The sequence below is a fragment of the Ovis aries genome, chromosome 5 (assembly GCF_016772045.2).
Source record: "Ovis aries strain OAR_USU_Benz2616 breed Rambouillet chromosome 5, ARS-UI_Ramb_v3.0, whole genome shotgun sequence".
Classification (NCBI taxonomy): Eukaryota; Metazoa; Chordata; class Mammalia; order Artiodactyla; family Bovidae; genus Ovis; species Ovis aries.
In genome coordinates, this window is record NC_056058.1 from 55,942,900 (window position 1) to 55,957,688 (window position 14,789).

General features: G+C 43.9%; 1 protein-coding gene and 1 non-coding gene across 4 annotated transcripts in view; both read right to left on the reverse strand.

Moving 5' to 3' along the window:
- The window catches only part of PPP2R2B (protein phosphatase 2 regulatory subunit Bbeta), a 522,252-nt gene that overhangs the window by 426,770 nt on the left and 80,693 nt on the right, over nt 1-14,789 (reverse strand). The window lies entirely within an intron of this gene.
- Nucleotides 4,291-4,362, reverse strand: TRNAF-AAA (transfer RNA phenylalanine (anticodon AAA)). Its single transcript has one exon. It is a non-coding gene; the product is annotated as a tRNA-Phe (tRNA).

The window sequence follows — 14,789 nt, forward strand, 5'->3', positions numbered from 1 at the left end:
ACAGAGAATACTCAATATTCTGTAATAACCTAAATGGAAAAAGAATTTGAAAAAGAATAGATATATATGTATGTACGTATAACTGAATTACTTTGCTGAACCCCTGTACACTTTGAATTACTTGTGCTGTATAGCACAGAGAACTCTGCTAAATAGTCTCTAATAACCGAGAAGGGGAAAAACCTGAACAAGAATAGATGTATGTATATTACTAAATCAGTTTGCTGAATACCTAAAACTAACACGATATTGTAAATCAACTATACTCCAATGTAAAATTGCTTAAAAATACTGTTCTAACAGACACACACAGAACAAAGTAGTGATTATCAGTTGAGGGGAATGGAATTTAGGAGTGAGGGAGTGGAAGGTACAAATTTTTAGATGTATTAAAGACTTCAGAATGTATCATACAATATGGAAATATAGCCAATATTTTGTAAGAGCTGTAAATGGAAAGTAGCCTTGTAAAAACTGTATTAAAATTAGGAAAAAAAACAAGTGTCAAGGTGAGTTGAGGAAAAACAAGCAAAGATTACAAAATCCTTTATGAGAAGCACAGGTACAGTGGGAGCATCTGGAAAGCAAAACCAGTCAAGAATTGGGTTTGGGAGATGCTTTCTGAGACAAAGTCATCTAATCTGAGGCCTAATGGAAAATGAGCAGTAACTGTGCAAAGAGTGGAGAGTGGGTTCCAGTTAGAGGAAGGAACCTGTGCAAAGGTCTTGAGTGAAACCAGACAACAGATCCCTTTAGAAATATACAGTAGTCCATTATGGCTGGCATTAAGTGTCAGTGACATGAAATAAGATTGGGGGAAAGAATGAATACAGAGACAGGATGTATAACCATATAAAAAGAGCTTGTTCTAAGATTAGCGGGAACTCATTGACAGCTTACATAGACTCTTGAGAGTCCCTTGGACAGCAAGGAGGTCAAACCAGTCAATCTTAAAGGAAATCAACCCTGAATATAAATTGGAAGGACTGATGCTGAAGCTCCAATACCCTGGCCATCTGATGTGAAAACCGACTCACTGGATAAGACCCTAATGCTGGAGGGCAGGAGGAGGAGGGGACAGAGGGGTGAGATAGTTGGATAACATCACCAACTCAATGGACACGAGTTTGAGCAAACTCCAGGAGATAGTGAAGGACAGGGAAGCCTGGCATGTTGTAGTTCATGGTGTCGCAAAGAGTTGGACACAACTTAGTGATTGAAGGACAACAGCCTGGACAAGGACACCTTGATTAGATTTCTCATTGGGAACATCATTCTGCCTGCAGTGTGGGAAAGAGATAGGATGGAGGGAAGCCCAGAAGATGCTGCCACAATCTAAGAGAGAGATAAAGGTTGCCTACACGGCAATGGGGATGGAGAAGAAGTTTGTACCTGTTGGACAAACTGATTGATTGATTCTGTGTGTGTGTGTGTGTGTGTGTATGTGTGTGACATGGTGGTAAGGGGTGGTATCAAGCAAACTGAAGTCAAGAATGAGGTGTCTCACCAGAGCAAACCAGGAGATGACTGGAAGTAGAAGAAAATGAAGGAAAACCAGATCGTTGGCTTGAGTGCTAATGAGTTCAGTTTTAGAGAGGTTATACGTGTGTGATAGCCAAGAGGGGATATCCAGAAAGCCTGAGGCCTGAAGCTCAGGACACAGGTCTGGGCTGAAAAGTAAATCTGGGAGTCATCAGCAAACAGATTAGAACCAACACCTTGTGTGTGGAGATGATCCAGGGACAAGTCAGCATTACTAGAGTTGACAGGTCATTTACTCTGCCAGCACCCACTGTATACACACCCACTCTTAATCATTACAACCACTCTCTTAGGTATCATCCCCATTTTGTGGATGGAAAAACCAAGGCCAGGAGTGGTTGTCCAGTAAGAAGCAGGGTTCGGATTCACAGCAGGCCCATCTGGCATCACAGCCTACACCCTGAACTGTAACACAACTGGTTCTATGTCAAAACAGACCGACTGAGGAGAGAAGGAGGTCAAGCTGGGGAAATCACCATTTAAGTGACAGGAGGAGCAAATTTCAAAGGAGACTGTTAGGTAGAGAGTGAAGATGGGGGGCTTATCACTAACAAGGTCAACTTTTAAAAACGTTCTCACCACAAACAAGGTGACTGAAGCTGCCCCTTTAAAACTTAGGCTCGCACTGCATTTATTAACATACTTGTCTGATCATAAAAGTAATGCTTTATCCTTGTAGAAGGTTTAGAAAATACAGAGGATACAGAATAGAAAATAAAAATCGCCCCTATTCTACTACCTAGCAATAATTGCTGGAACTGTTCAGCACACATCCCTTCAGACAGGTTCTACACATATAAAAACAAATGGATATTTCTTGAAAACATTTTTAACATTTTATTTTGAAGGCATGTTTTATTGTTTCTAACATGCACATTGAAAATTGCATATTTATTGCTTCTAAAGATGTACATCTTGAAGTCAGGATGTCTCTTATAATCAGTGCGGTTTTAGGTCTTACAGGTAAATGGCAGCTTTTTGTTCTTAGCTGTACATGCGAGAATGCTGAATTTTGCAATTGATGGCATCTTAGATAGGGGAAATATGGTAGGTAAGATACCCGCATCTTTCAAAATTCAAAATATGCCAAAAAGTGTCCAGGTGTCCAGGAAGAGATCTCTTTCAGTTCTGGCTACTCCAGTGTTCTTTTCTGGAAGCAGGGGTTTTCTAGCTCCCTGTCTACTCTTTGAGATTTATTTTAATGTATGTAGGGAACATTTCGTGCAAAGATGGACTCGATAAAGGACAGAAATGGTATGGACCTAACAGAAGCAGAAGATATTAAGAAGAGGTGGCAAGAATACACAGAAGAACTATACAAAAAAGATCTTCATGACCCAGATAATCACCATGGTGTGATCACTCATCTAGAGCCAGACACCCTGGAATGTGAAGTCAAGTGGGCCTTAGAAAGCATCACTACGAACAAAGCTAGTGGAGGTGATGGAATTCCAGTTGAGCTATTTCAAATTCTGAAACATGACACTGTGAAAGCGATGCACTCAATATGTCAGCAAATTTGGAGAACTCAGCAGTGGCCACAGGACTGGAAAAGGTCAGTTTTCATTCCAATCCCAAAGAAAGGCAATGCCAAAGAATACTCAAACTACTGCACAATTGCACTCATCTCACACGCTAGTAAGGTAATGCTCAAAATTCTCCAAGCCAGGCTTCAACAATACGTGAACCATGAACTTTCTGATGTTCAAGCTGGTTTTAGAAAAGGCAGAGGAACCAGAGATCAAATTGCCAACATCCATAGGATCATGGAAAAAGCAAGAGAGTTCCAGAAAAACATCTATTTCTGCTTTATTGACTATACTGAAGCTTTGACTGTGTGGATCATGATGAACTGTGGAAAATTTTGAAAGAGATGGGAATACCAGACCACCTGACCTGCCTCTCAAGAAACCTGTATGCAGGTCAGGAAGCAACAGTTAGAACTGGACATGGAACAACAGACTGGTTCCAAATAGGAAAAGGAGTACGTCAAGGCTGTATACTGTCACCCTGCTTATTTAACTTATATGCAGAGTACATCATGAGAAACAGTGGGCTGGAGGAAGCACAAGCTGGAATCAAGATTGCCGGGAGAAATATCAATAACCTCAGATATGCAGATGACACCACCCTTATGGCAGAAAGTGAAGAGGAACTAAAAAGCCTCTTGATGAAAGTGAAAGAGGAGGGTGAAAAAGTTGGCTTAAAGCTCAACATTCAGAAAACTGGGGTCGCAGGAGTTGGACATGCCTTGTGACAGTGCACACACATACTGCTGTTAATAAAACTCAAGTTTTTTGGGGGATTTCACCAGTTTTTCTTCTGATGTCCCTTTTCCCCATAATTCCATCCAGGAGGATATATTGCATTAGTCATCATGCCTCTCTCTTCTGATCTTTGACAGTTACTCAATCTTCCCTTGTCTTTTTCCATGACTTTGACAATTTTGAGGAACTAGTTGGTATTTTGTAGACTATCCCTTAATTCAGGTTTCTCTGATATTTTTTTCTTAAAGGATTTTTTTCTTATAGGTTAATAATCCTTTTTTACTAACAGGATAATAATCTTACATCTAGTTTTGGTATTGTCTGTCAAATTCCTGCACCATATTGACATTGACGTTGAAGTAGCTCAGTCGTGTCCGACTCTTTGCAACCCCATGGACCGTAGCCTACCAGGCTCCTCCATCCATGGAATTTTCCAGGCAAGAATATTGGAGTGGGTTGCCATTTCCTTCTCCAGGAGATCTTCCCAACCCAGGGATCGAACCTGGGTCTCCCGCATTTTAGGCAGACACTTTACCGTCTGAGCCACCAGGGAAGTGTCTGCACTATATCTCTGCACTATGATGTTACTTTATTTTTTCCATTTTCCATACTCTAGTCTCTAGATTTGAGTCACTAAGTCAAGTCCAAATTTAAGAGGGAAACCTTAGTGAAATTGTAGTTATCATTTACCTTATGAGAGTGAGCATCTGTTCATGTGTAAGAACCTACCTGTGTTTTCTAAAACTTTGTTATTATTTTGCCCATTTTTCTGTGGAGTTCTAACATCAATTTATATGAGAAATGAGCACGTTTTCTGTAATGCAAAGTAAACATTTTCCCCCATTTCACCATTTCGTATAGTTTTTTCTGTGTTTACTGCAATAGGGACTTTGACAATTTCTATCTTCTGTTTATGTGGACTATTTAATACAATTTAGATATATTAAGCCTAAGGTTCTGCCAGAAGGGGAAGTGAGAGGGGTGTAGCTTTGCAACTGTCATCTGGGGGTAAGAGTCCAGCTTTCTCATTGCCTACATCGATAGCTGAAAGGGAAGACTCTAGAAGTAGGGGTAGGAAGGGGAGGTTCTGACTCCTTAGCAGCCCTCGCTAATACCTCCCTGGATGAGAAGGGTGGGAACTTGTTACTGCTTTCCTTCAGTGATGGCAGTTTGGGGTGGAGGGAGAATCTCGCCTTGTTTCTGGTGGGTGGTGGTGACAGTCCTGACTCTTTGCTGGGTATCCTATGAGACCCTTCTAGGCAGGGAGAAGGGGGGATGTTTCATCACTGCCAGGGAGGGGTGGACTCCCAGGTGCCTCATGGGGGCCTCACCGGCCCTGTAGCGCCAGGGGGCTCATTACCACCTGGTGGGATGAAAGTTCTGGATTCCCGCTTGGCCTTCTCTGACCTCATCTGCATGGAGATGTTGCACTTCTTCCTTACAGACTCTTAAAGGTGGGAGTCTAGGCTCTCATTCAACCTTTGCTGACATGTGTTCTCTGATAGATGATGTTACTTCGTGCTAAGGCCACAAAAACCTATGGTAGCTCTACCTATAGTGAAATCTTCAATTTTCTCTTATGATGGAATATCTAATAAGGATTACATGGAGAGTGGGATTTAGTACCTGAGCTTAATTCTCTAAGTTGCCGCTGTCTCATCCTGAGCAGCAGTTCAGCTTCTCTGAGCCTCAGTGTCCTGATTTGCAAAATGGTGATAACAACAATTACATTATAGCGCTATTTGGAGTCTTTAGGTTGGTGATAAATGCGCAGCTTCTAGCTCCTAGCAGGGTTGAAAAATGACCCCTACTGTCATCACTGTTCCCATCAATGTCTTTGTCAACTCTCATTGTCACTTTAACTGAAAATATCCAACACAGTTTTAGGCGAATGTGAAACACATAGAAACCAAATTCTGGCTCCCTCTGTGAGAACGCTGGAATGGTTAGTAGCCAGTTTCTATGGATTCGAGAGAGTTGCAATCTAAGCCAGGAGGCAGGAACAGGCCCCAGAGCTATGTGTGACCTGCAGGAAATTACCTCTCATTAAAAGCACTGTGTTTTCCCTCTGGGTATGGACCCACTTCAGCAATAACTAGTGCAGATTTGGGGTTCTTGAGGTCAAGATAGGCAATCAGAAAATCTTTTTCCAGACATTTAACTCTTCCTCTGCTGTGATCCAGCTCCTTAGATGGGCATGTAACAAGGCACAACACATTCAAGCAGGCTCTTCATGCACCTTGAATCCCTGGAGCCATGCAACAACCTGGTGAGGGAGGGAGGGCATTTGCAGAGGAGGCGGGGGGACAGGGTGAAGGCTCAGCGATATAATAACTTGCTTAATAAAGCAAACAAGCAGCTGAGACAGGAGCCACCTAGTTAATAAGGATCATCTTAGTTTGGGTTCCTTTGGAAGCTGACCCCGAGCCAAGGACCTGATTGTGAGTGGTCTAATTGGGAGGGGAGCCAGGAAACATCAGGAAGGGAGTGAGAAGGGAAGGCAGCCGATAAAGAATGCTTTTTCAAGCAGTTTAGTGCTGGGCTCACTGGAGTGCAATCCTGCTGTAGGGCGTACCCCTCAGAGCTCTCCCACCTGAGAAGAGAACTGCTGTAGTATTTATCCCTTGCCCCTCAGAGCCCTTGGCGGCGGCTGCTCCTGGGGGCGTTCATTCCCTGACATCTGTAGCTCTCTGTTAGCAGGGCCTCCTCTGCCCATACATCAGGCGTGGATGCTTGGCAGGCAGGCAAGCACACACAGCAATGTTGAATGGTAAGGCTATGTGTAGGGCATTTCCTTCAAGACGTTACATACCCAGCACTGTATCAACGGCAAGAGATGCAGTAATGGTCAAGACAGACATACTGCTTGTTCTTGTGGATTTCATTACTTAGTGGGAAAGATCAACAAGTAAATATATAATTTAATAAATAACGAATATATAATTTAGTAAACAGACACCCAATACAAATACAAACAGACACACAATACAAAGTGATAAGGGCTGTGCTGATGGACGTGGTGATGCTTGGGAACATATAGGAGGAGCCTCCATTTCAAGATTAGGAGGACCAGGGGAGAATTCCCAGAGGCAATGACGCCTCAGTGATTTAAGTTACCGTACTCTCTTATGACTGAGGTTTCCACAACCCTGTTCCCTCTGCACAGAACCTATTATCCTCTGTCTCCTGCTGGCTTCTCCTACACACTCTTCCCATCCCCACTTATATGTCCCTTCTTCAGTCAGGCCTTTCTGAATCTTCACGCTAGGTTCTACTTCTCATCAGTATGCTTCCATGGTGATCAGTATTTCTATTATCACTAAGTAGGAGGAATGCATGCCTGTTATGTTGCTGAATCCGCAGTACTTGGCCCTGTTTTTAACACATAGTAATGTCATCATCATCCATGGAATTAAGGAATAGATGATCTGCCATAGAAAAAGCCACATACTCTGCTGAGGCTGGGACCCCAAGGAAGCAGGCATTGTAAGTGCAGATATAATGAGTGATAGGTTCAGCATTCTGAAAAAGAATTTTTTAAGGCAGAATGTGTTGAATTCAGAGATAATGCAGGCACTTCTCAGTTTGCTGAGGCAAATGGTGGCACTCTGCCAAGAAGTGGAAAGGAAATAAAGGATGTCTATGGTGTCCACCCACCTGCCTTTCCACAAGTTCAACTGCCCACTTTCTGAATAGCTACTACATGTCAGGGATCATCTTCTGGGGTCTCAGAGAAAAATACGAATGCAGTGTCCATTCTAGTGAGCAAGACTGTGAGCTCCACAAGACTGGAAGAGAAAGCACACTCAAGATGATAGATATAAGGTCAGACCAGGGAGATGCTGGGATCATGAGCATAACCCAAGATAGAGAGGGGCACCAGAGGGCAAGATTCCCTCCTCGGGACTTTTGAGTCACAGCACGAATAGTTTGTTATTGTTGGATGGAGAGAACAATCCTATGCTCATAAAGTCAGCGGTATTGCCTGTGAAATATACGTCACGTTTCAGTGTGCTCTGGAGACCCAATTCAAATCTCAGCCCTGTCATCACGATAAAAATGAAAACCCACAGGGACAATTTTGGTTAAATGTTGAGCAGGAGTCATCAAAATCCTGGGAATAGGGTAAACAAACCCTTCTACTTTCAGCTATTTTCAGGACCTAGGATAGTAGGATAGTAATTTCTTAAGGAAATCCTCACACTGGATAGAGTTCAGCTAGGTCCATGAGAGATTTGCCAATAAAAATGCTACCAGATCATCGTAGAGGGAGAAATCAGGTCTAATTGGTAGACTGGGGAAACCTTCTCAGAGGAAAGTTTGAGCATGACCTTAAATGAGGAGGAGCATTTGGGCTGTAGGAAGACACAGTTGCAGGAATTAACTTAAGTACAAACAGAATGTGGAAGTATAGAGTATGTTCAGGGAGCTCTAGGTCATATGACTGGGACAGAGTTTACATAAAGAGTATGTAAGGACACCAGAGTGAAAATGAGATTGAGTTCAGAGAATCCAACAACTTGATTGCTATACCAAGAAAATGGATTGATACCTGTCAGCTTCAGGCAGCTACTGAAGACCCCACAAGTGGTAGCAAGGTTTGCTCAAAGAGAGCTCTGGTGACTGTATGGAAGGGTGATTTCAGGACTAGAATAAAGATGAATTAGGAGGCTCAATGTTGGCTTAAAACTTGACATTCAAAAAACTAAGATCATGGCATCTGGTCCCATCACTTCATGGCAAATAGATGGGGGAAAAGTGGAAGCACTGACAGATTTTCTTTTCTTGGGCTCCAAAATCACTGCAGATGGTGGCTGCAGCCATGAAATTAAAAGACAGTTGCTTCTTGGAAGGAAAGCTGTGACAAAACTAGACAGTGGAAAAGCAGAGACATCACTTAGTGACAAAGGTCTGTCTAGTCAAAGCTATGGTTTTTCCAGTAGTCATGTACAGATGTGAGAGTTAGACCATAAAGAAAGCTGAGCACTGAAGAATTGATGCTTTCAAATTGTGGTGCTGGAGAAGACTCTGGAGAGTCCCTTGGACAGCAAGGAGGTCAAACAAGTCAATCCTAAAGGAAACCAACTGTGAATAGTCACTGGAAAGACTGATGCTGAAGATGAAGCTCCAATACGTTGGCCACCTGATGCTAAGAATTGACTTATTGGAAAAGATCCTGATGCTGGGAATGATTGAAGGCAAAAGGAGAAGAAGGCAACAGAGGATGAGATGGTTGGATGGCATCACTGATGCAATGGATGTGAAGAATTTGAGAAAACTCTAGGAGAGAGTGAAGGACAGGGAAGCCTGGCATGCTGCAGTCCAGGGGGTCGCAAAGAGTCAGAAGTGACTTAGCAACTGAACAGCAATGACAAAGGAAGCTCTAGGGACACAGAGGGCCTGGACTCCAGCAGTAGGAGAGGTAATGAAAAGGAGGAGACTGCTGGTAAGACACTGTGACTCATGAGGATGTTGAAAACCAAGTCCACGTTGACCTACATGTCCAGTTTGATGGTATCATTAAGAGAGGAAACTCAGGTAAGCTGCAGTCTCCACCCCACCCCATTCCCTCCTCCCCTCACTCTCCTTTCCCAGAAGCCTTCATGCTCCTAGACCCTCCTAGGTCCCCCAACTTGCTCTCCATCCAAGCCTGCCCTCTTTTGGCAGAAACAACTCCCACCCCGCCCCCCACCCCCCAGCCTGGCTTTCCCCAGCCTGGCTTTCCACTGCCTGGCTTTGGGACTTTAGGAAAAATAACCTCTTTGAACTTCCACTTCACCTTTTGAAATTGGAAGTCTGAAACCCAGGATTGAATCCACCTCCATAGCTCTACATTTTTCCAATTTACATCCTCCACCAGGACCAAACATACTCAGGGGTTAAGCTTTCCGGGCATCTTCCTGGTCCTGCTAGATATTGCTAGGTACACAAGGCACAGGGCCTCACCAAGAAACTTAGTACTAACAGCAGAATTTCAAGCAGCAGCCAGAGAGGCAGATCTGGAAAGGAAGGGGTGAACTTGTTTTCAGAGGTACTTTTCTGATTCTCAGATCCTTTCCTGTAGCCATTCCTATTCTGGTTCCTGGTGAAAGCACTTGTGTTGACCAGCAGCACCACAGATGACTCAGCAAAGTGAGGGCTTCAACCACCATCTGCTCAAGGCATCCAGCTCAGCAGATGTGCCCTGGGCATAAGACTGAGCAAGCTGGACACCAGCACACAGGTGGCCTTGCACCTGGGCTTCACACACCCTGATCTCTCCATTTCCAGGACTCTTTTGAATTAAAACAAGGCTCTCTTTGGGTAGATCCTGGAAGCTGGAGTACCAGCATGCATGCATGTTAAGTTGCTTCGGTCATGTCCAACTCTGTGACCTCATGGACTGTAGCCTGCCAGGCTCCTCTGTTCATGGGATTCTCCAGGCAAGAATACTGGAGTGGGTTGCCATGCCCTCCTCCAGGGGATCTTTCTGACCAAGGATCAAACCCAGGTCTCTTAAGTCTCCTGCATTGTCAGGCAGGTCCTTTGCCACTAGCGCCACCTGGGAAGCCCAGGAGCACCAGCTTCACCTAGAAGCTCATTAGAAATGCCAATTCTTGGGCTCTTCCCAACCTACGGAATCAGAAACTGTGGGGTGGGCCCAGCTAGCCTTGATGTGACATGCCTGCAGGAGATTCTGTCACCTGCCAATGTTGGAGAATAGATGAATTGAAAGATGGAGAGAAAGAAGAAAAAGGCATCACTATGGCTTGCCGCATTATTGTGAGCTAAAGGCAGACCCAGTAATATAAGGTGGTAAAACTTTAGAATGGATGAAATTTAATTTTTGTGAATTAAGTAGACGCTTTAGCAAAGCCTAGCAACATCTCTATGGACAAAGAAAGAAATTACCCAGGAGCCTTAAGTCTAAAAAAATCAGGTAATTAAGGCAAGTAAGTGCTGAGTTTTTATTTCCATCATCTAAATGTGTGGGTTTCAGGACCTACTCTTTTTCTCTTTTAAAAGCTCTATAACCTTTGATTTAAACGCAATCTAAATACAAACCCCAAATGTAAAAAGATAATTGGGTTGCACTCTAGGGAAGGGGGGAGGGAATCAGATCTCTGTCTCTTGCCACAGCCTCCCAGCCACGCCCCGTTCCTCCCCTCTTCCCTTAGCCCTCAGGGCTCCAGGCAAGGCCCATTACTGCAGAAAATAGGTTTAATTCCCCCTTCATATCGCATACCCGATTCAAAGGCCTCAGGGAAATTCTATCATATTCCTAGGACAGGCATTTTAATTAATACAAAAAGAAAATTTGTTTTTGTTGTGATTGTGTTTTTCCCTAAAGACTCAGGACAGAGAAAGGGGAGGGGATCTTCAAGGCAGAGAGGCCCTTACAGGATCGAGGTGAGTGCCACGAAAATGCGAGTGTTCGCATTGCCTTTGCACTTTGCATCTCTGACACTGAGCCACCTGTCTAGGGATGTGTTCTCGGTAAACACCAGGCATTGAACCCAACAATCTGGGCAGCCTGTTAAACTGCCAACTGAGGAAGCGGGAGTGACTCAGTCTTTATGCCTATCACTGTGCTTTGCTTAGGCAGCTGCACTGAACTATGCCAGTTTTTTGTTTTTTGTTTTCCCCTGAAAATAAAAGCCCACCTGGATTTGCCTGCCCATTTGCAGCCTTCTAGAAAACCAGAAACCTGAATGCAGCAGCTGTTCAGTCTCCTCATAAGTACGTGTGAGTCAAGACTTCTTGTCACAGAAATGTCAGCCAGATGGGCTTGTGGGCACCTTCTAGCACAGTGGTTTGGGAACTATTTTTTCTTTTAGACAAGCAACTTTGTCTTCAAAATAAATGCTACCCAGAAGTAGATAAAAAGAGAGTTCATCCCATTTGCTCCTTCTGTCTTTCCCAGTCCCTACCCCCATCACCCACTGACCCTGAAAGACACAACAAAGCCTAGTTAGAAGCCCCCTGACACTTTGCAGAAAAAGACTGATGTCAAGAAGTCAAAGGCCTTTTCACAGGTAACAGGGCTTGAAAGGATCAGAACCTAGATTAAAAATTAGTCTCTGGTTCTGAGATCTTGCCGATACAATTCATTGAGCCCATGAAATGACTCACTCTGGGCTGCCATAGTTGCTAGGTGCTCACCCATTCATTCTACAAGCAATTATTTATTGAGCACCTGATGTGTTCCTAGGACTACCTAGCTGCTGTGGACTCAGTGGTACACCGAAGAAGACGAGGTCCCTGTCCTTACAAATTCTATTGCAGAGTAAATATGTGATTCAAATGGCCACATGAATAAACAAAATTGCAACCGTTATTTATGTTACGAATAAGAAGCAGCGGCTGCTCTAAGAACTGATGACAGGGCTTGTCCCAGGTGAATTTCAGCCCCCCTCTCCTGTTCTTTAGGGAAAACCATTATTACAAAAATTATGACAGGAGGATTTTCCCTCCTCAGAGAAATCAAGATGGTTTCCCTGAGATGTAAAACCACAATTGAAATCTAAATGTTTAGTGGTTCACCAGGCAAATAAGACAGGAAAGAGCATTCCTGGCAGAGGGAACAGCATGTAGCCAGAGTATGGCAAACTTCTAGGCAAGAATGAGTGAGGTGGGCTGGCTGAGCACCCCCAGGACTGTGGCAGATGAGTTCAGAAGGCTCTCTTATCCTGAGAGCAATGAAAGGCCGTGAGAAATTTTAAAGTTGGGGAACGAGCAACTTCTGCAGTCAGACTATTGTTTTGAAATGATTTTTGTGCTTCCAGGGTGAAGCAGAGATTGAAGAAGTGCCTGAGGCCAGGCAGAAAGCACTCTTCGGAGGGCAGAGACGAGGATGGCTTGTTCCAGAATGATGGCGACTGGGATGGAGAAGTGGATGAACTGAGGAGCAAGAAATGCATTAATGTGGACAGGATTCTGGAGTGGAGGTGGGCAGGGGATGACGACAAGGAAGACGGTGAGGATGACGTCCAGTGTATGACTAGTGCACAGAGAGTAAACACCGGACGTGGCTCCTCTCTCATTTGCCAACCCAGTGGTTCTCAACCCTGGATGTACATTACAATCACACAGAAAAAACATACTAGTATTCAAGCCCTATCTCCGGAGATTCTGGCTGACTTGCTTGAGTGAGGTCTGAGGTACTTTCCCCCAGCTCCTAGGCTGCTTCCAATTTGCCACCATGTTTAACAACCGCTATTCTAAACCATCTCCCAGAGGACCTTACGTGGCTCCTTCTCTATCTGATTGAGTGTCATCATCAACAGAGAATGCGTCAGTTGCAAATTGACTTGCCTACTGAAAAGAAATACACAGAAATCCTGGCATATAAGATAGAACAGACTAAGAAGTGACCAGCTATACCCAATCAAGGGAAGGGGAAGCAACACAGTAGGCTAGAAAGGGCCCTAAACTTAAGAGAAGTTGCAAGCTCTGCCACTAACAGGCAACTTTCGCCATTCTGTCCAATGAAGGCACTGGACTAGACCAGTGGTTCTCAAACTTGAACTCACATCAGTGTCATCTGGGGGCCTGGTTCAAACACGGATTGCTGCCCCTGCACTCAAGAGTGTGTGACTGAATAGGCCTAGGGTGGCACCTGGGAATCTGAATTACTAACATCTTCCCAGGTGATATTGATGCTGCTTCAGGAGCCGGGCTGAGGTGCCATTAACAGAGAAAGAACTCCAGAAGGATCCATTGTTTATTGTGGACAGAGATCCTATCTTTATTTAAATTTTGATATTTTATTCATATGGTTTTACATTATTTTGATTTTTAAGAACTATTTTATTAAAATACAATTCATTTGATCACTGAGTGTTTTTAGAGCCCCATGACATTTTGGACCTAAAGGTGAATTCACCTGACTCTAATCCCTCCAGGCCAAAGGCCACTGGCAATAATCACTGAGCTCTATGACTTCAAAGACCCTTCCAGCTCTAACATTTCCTTAAAACAGAGAGGCAGGAGGGGTGGTGCTAAAGAGAAGGCATTCTGGAGCCAAGCTGCTATGTTCAAGTGCTCTGCTATTTACAAGCTGTGTAACGTTAGGGAAATTGCTAAACCTCTCTGGGCCTTTGTTTTTCCTTAGCCATGAAGTCATGATAATAATACTGATCACATACGTTTATAGTAACTGAGTATAGTTTATAGTAACACACATAAAGCAGAGTGTGGGCTGAATATTGTAAGCAGTCAGTGTCATCAGCAAATACCTCTTGTTTCCGTCATCTCTGAAGGTTCCCTTCTGATTACGTATACCCTGACTTCTTTGAGACCTGAGAATAAACCGTTCTCCCCCCTCACCAAGGCTTCCTATAGTTTATCAAGTCATATAACTTGTTCACAATTTTCCAGTTTGTCCCTTGTGGATTTGCACTACCTTTATTCCAAAGATGCAGTATGTAAGGTTAGAAACATGAAATGCAGCATCTTAAATGAAAGTCTTTAGAAAGATCAAGACAAACCTTTTGGACTGATAATCATTATTTCAGTTCAGTTCAGGCACTCAGTTGTGTCCGACTCTTTTCGACCCCATGAATCACAGCACTCCAGGCCTCCCTGTCCATCACCAACCCCCGGAGTTCACTCAAACCCATGTCCATCGAGTCGGCAATGCCATCCAGCCATCTCATCCTCTGTCGTCCCCTTCTCCTCCTGCCCCCAATCCCTCCCAGCATCAGAATCTTTTCCAATGAGTCAACTCTTCGCATGAGGTGGCCAAAGTACTGGAGTTTCAGCTTCAGCATCAGTCCTTTCAATGAACACCTAGGACTGATCTCCTTTAGGATAGACTGGTTGGACCTCCTTGCAGTCCAAGAGACTCTGAAGAGTCTTCTCCAACACCACGGTTCAAAAGCATCAATTCTTCAGCACTCAGCTTTCTTCACAGTCCAACTCTCACATCCATACATGACCACTGGAAAAACCATAGCCTTGACTAGATGGACCTTTGTTGGCAAAGTAATGTCTCTGCTT